We start from the raw sequence: 4,678 nt of genomic DNA on the forward strand, positions 1-4,678 counted from the left end.
ATACCATCCCATTGCCTTCTCGCTTGCATGGTTTCTGCTGAGAAATCAGAGCTTATTCTTATTGGCTGTCCTTTGTAGGTAACTTTTTGTTTTTCCTGTGCAGCTTCCAGGATTCTGTCATTTTCTTTGGTTTTGATGAGTTTGATGATGATGTGTCTTGTTGATTTTCTTTTGTGGTCTATCCTGTTTGGGGTTCGATGGATGTCCTGAATGAATATATTCTCATCTTTCATCATTTGAGGGACGTTCTCCTCCAGGAAATCTTGGACAATATTCTGAGTGGTTTTGTTTTTCTCTTCCTGTTCTGGAATTCCAATGACACGTAAGTTAATCCTTTTTTTTTTTTTTTCAATTTTTTTCTGATTGTTCCTTTTCCAAAGAAGTGTTCATGTATTTGTCTTCAATCTCATTAATTCTGTCTTCCATTGTATCAATTCTTTTCCTTTGCCCTTCAAATGTGTTATCTATTTCTGACAATTTAGTATTAATCTTCTGGATTTCTATTTGTAGATTTAGAATAATTTCTAATTTTTCATTGATTTTGTCATTTTGTTCTTGCATGGTCTTCCAAAATTCTTCTATGATTTTTCTGTGTTTTCTTTGGTCTGTCTCTCAGTCCTTTAAAGGTACCTAAAAATAATTCTTTTGAATTCCTTATCAGAGAGTTCCAATGCTGCTTCTTTCTCAGGGGTGTGTTATTGCTCTGTATCATGCTCTCTTGTTTCTACCACTTTATCCTGCTTCTTTATGTGGACTATGATGGTCTGTTGTTTCCAAGGCATCATGGTATTGTTGTATTTATATCTCTGTTAACTGTGAAGAGCACCCAAGGGTGATTTAGGCTCTTCTAGGTGGTTTTTTATCATTGGCCTGTTGGTGGAGAAAGAGATAGTGGCTCTCGCTCAGTAAGTGAAGTTGCAGGAGGTGTGGGTGTAGTTGTGTCTTATGGGGAATGTTGTTGTCTCCCACTGAGTTAGACACAAATTACCATTGAATAACCATCAAAAAAGTAATAGCCCATGGATGAAAAACACACCATCTAGTGACACAGGAACTTTAACCAAAAAAAGAAAAAAAGGGGGAAAAAAAAGAAGAAAAAACAAGAAAACCTGAAATATCTGGGGATCGGGCACTAAGAAAAAAAAAGTAGAGAAGGAGAATAATAAATGAAGAAAAAAAGGGGAAAAATGCAGAAAAAAAAAAAAGGAAAGAAATGAAATGAATGGGGTTAATCATGAGAAAAAAGCAGGGGGAACCTTAAATTAAAAAAAAAAAAAAAAAAAAATTCAACCAAGCACAGGGAAAATAAAAATGCTGAAAACCAGGACCTGGTAGGGGAAGATTAAGAATAATAATAAAAAGGACAAAACTATTAATAATATTAGTTGTTTTAAAACAGAATAATACAAGCAAACTAATCACCAGAAAAAAGAAAGTGAAAAAGAAAAAAATAAAACTAAAAATAAAGGAAAAAAGAAAAAAAAAAATCGGTGGATGACAAGGCAGGGCACCTAGGCTCCGTCTGAGTACACAGACTGTGGTGGAGTTTCTGTGGGCCCAGAATGTAGGTCGGAGTGGGGGATGGCTACACCTCCTTTCACTAAGCGGGTGTGAGGTATAAGAGTAACAATAGGACTGTTGTACCTTTTCAGTTTTGCAGGTCCCGAGTGTCCTTGGATTTGCTAGAAAGCAGAACGTGTTGTTCAGCTCCAGGAATCTGCAAGAGCATTGTCCCTTTAAATATCCAAAGTAGTCAAGCCACTTTTTAAACCTTCAAAATGGTGGCACCCTCTGGACTGGCAAAAGTCCACATTTTAGCCCACCTTTCTCTTCTGCTTCTATGTTTGTTCCCCAGCCATCGTGCACAGTCCTCCGTGCAGTCCCTGGCTAGCAGGGTGATTTTTAGGTTAATTCTTAGGTCATACCACCACTTGGGAATCTCCAAGCTGTCTGTGCCATCAGGATCGCTCAGGATCGCTGCCAGACTGCGTATGTCTCCTTTTTTGGTATTTTCATGCAAATTTTCCTGCTAGTTGGGGTTTAGTCCACTTCTCTATCCTTTCTTTCAAGGCTCAGGTGTCCAAGATTATCTTCTGTGTCTGTGTTAATTGGTTTCCCTTTTCTTTGTTGAAGAGTGTCTGTGCAGTCTTTCTGCCTAGTCTGCCATCTTGCTGGGACACTCCTCCCATGTTATTTTTTTTTAAATGCATTTTATTGAAATATAATTTATGTGCAGTGAAATATACAAAACTAACGTGACATGGGTCAATTCATTTTTTTTTTCAGTGTTCCCTCCCCTCCCCTGCCACCCCTGGCAACCAACAAAGAAAGTTTCCCTCCATATATAAATAAACCTTTCCTTGACCCTCCATAACAATGAACTAATACTATATTTGTCCTTCTGTGATTGACTTATTTCACTCAGCATAATGTTCTCCAAGTTCATCCATATTATGCAGTGTTTTGCAGACTCTACATTATTCTTTAGTGCTGCATAGCATTCCAGTATGTGTATGTACCATAGTTTGATCATCCACTCTTCTGGTGATGGGCATATAGATTGCTTCCATCTTTTTGGTATTGTAAATAGTGCTATGATGAACATGAGTGTGCATGTATATGTTCCTGTCCTGGCTCTCACCTCTCTAGGATATATACCTAGTAATGAGATTGCTGGGTCAAATGGTGTCTCCAATTTCAACTTTCTAAGGAATCACCATATTGCTTTCCACTGTGGTTGTCACTTCACAGTCAAACAAGCAGTGCATGAGAGTCTCAGTCTCTCCACAGCCCCACCAGCATTTGTTATTTTCTGTCTCATTGAACCTTGCCATCAGTGCTCTGGTGAGACAGTATATCTCATTGTTGTGACTTTTAAATTGACCTCTGAGTACTGTTTTCACTGTGTCCCAAAAGTTTTGGTAAGTTGTATCTTCATTCTTATTTGTTCCTAGGAATTTTTTTTATTTCACTCTTTATTTCTTCTGTTACCTAGTAGTTTTTGAGCAGTGCATTTGGCAGTTTCCACATATTTGATATATTTTCCTTGACCTTCCTATTATTGATTTCTCATTTTATAGCATTATGATCTGAGAAGATGCTTTATAGTATTTCAATGTTTTTGAATTTATTGAGGCTTGTTTTGTTTCCCAACTTATGGTCTATTCTGGAGAATGATCCATGTGCACAGGAGAATAATGTGTATTATGCTTTTGTTTTGTGGAGTGCTCTGTATATGTCTATGAAGTCAAGTTGGTTGATTGTGTTGTTGAATTCTTCTGTATGTTTGTTTAATTTTTTTTCTAGTTGTTCTGTCTCTCCTTGAAATGGCTTTCTTAAAGTTTCCTACTATTGTAGAGTTGTCTATTTTTCATTTCAATTCAGTTAATATTTGCTTTATGTATTTTGGAGCTCTTTCACTGAATGCGTAGATATTTATTATGGCAATGTCTTCTTGGTCAATTGACCCTTTTAGCATCATATATTGTCATTTTTTTTGTCCCTTATGCTGTTTTTCACCTTGAAGTCTATTTTATCAGAAATTGACACCACCACTTCTGCTATTTTTTTGGTTGTCATTAACTTTATTTTTTTTTCCACCCTTTAATTTTTAATTTGTTTTTACCTTTGTGTCTAAGGTGAGTCTCTTGTAGGCAGCATATCAGTGGCTCTTCTTATCAAATCTACCACTCTAATCTGCCACAGTGAATACCAGCCCATACCACCCTCAGTTGCTCTGCAAGAACAGCTAACAGAGATCTGTGCATACATTCTCATCCTCTATCACACCCACAAGGAGACAGGTGGTGAGTGCCTAATTGCTGCCTAACTAGCAGACAGGGTAGTATATGAACCCTGCTCATATAGATATATCAAAACAAAATAAAGCTAAAATGAACCACCAGAAACAAAAAACAAAAATATCTGGGTGAATCACCAACATGCCAATTAAATATTAATACAATGACATCACAATGTCTTGGAGACAACTGGAAATCCCAGTTCACAAAAAGAAGGAAGATAAAGTAATATAAACAAGGGACCAGAATACAGAGCCAGAAAACCTACCTGAAGATGAAGTGGCATTGGAAATACCTGATAAGAAATTCAAAAGAATTATATGTAGGTACCTTCAATGAATTGAGAGTAAGCTCAAGGAAAACACTGACAAAATCAAGAAAAAAACACAGACAAAATCAAGGAAAACACTGACAAAACTCTAGAACAATTTAGGAAAACAATACAAGAAATAAGTGACAAATGAACCTTTAGAAACCATACAAAAATAGCAAATAGAAATTCAGAAGATTAATAAGATTTCAGAACTAGATAACTCATTGAAAGTGCAAAAGAGTGGAATCAGATCAATAGAGGACAGAAGTAATGAGCCTGAAGACAAATGTCTCAATAAATCTCTCAATACTACTTTGTTAAGGGAATAATCAGAAAAAGTAACAAAGAGAGAGAGGGGGGGTGTGGGAGAAAAGAAAACCTAAGATTTGTGTGGGATATATCAAGAGGAAAACTTATCTTATGTGTGATCAAAATTGCAGGGCAAGAACAGACAAATAAAACCATAAAACCATAGGGAAAGTTGTCAAAGATTTGTTAGAAAGGAACTTCCTTAATAATATGAAAGATAAGAAGATATGCATTCATGGAGTTCAATGAACTCCAA

This window comes from Orycteropus afer, unplaced genomic scaffold (genome assembly GCF_000298275.1).
Source record: "Orycteropus afer afer isolate SDZICR_OR568_19922 unplaced genomic scaffold, OryAfe1.0 scaffold00156, whole genome shotgun sequence".
Taxonomy (NCBI): Eukaryota; Metazoa; Chordata; class Mammalia; order Tubulidentata; family Orycteropodidae; genus Orycteropus; species Orycteropus afer.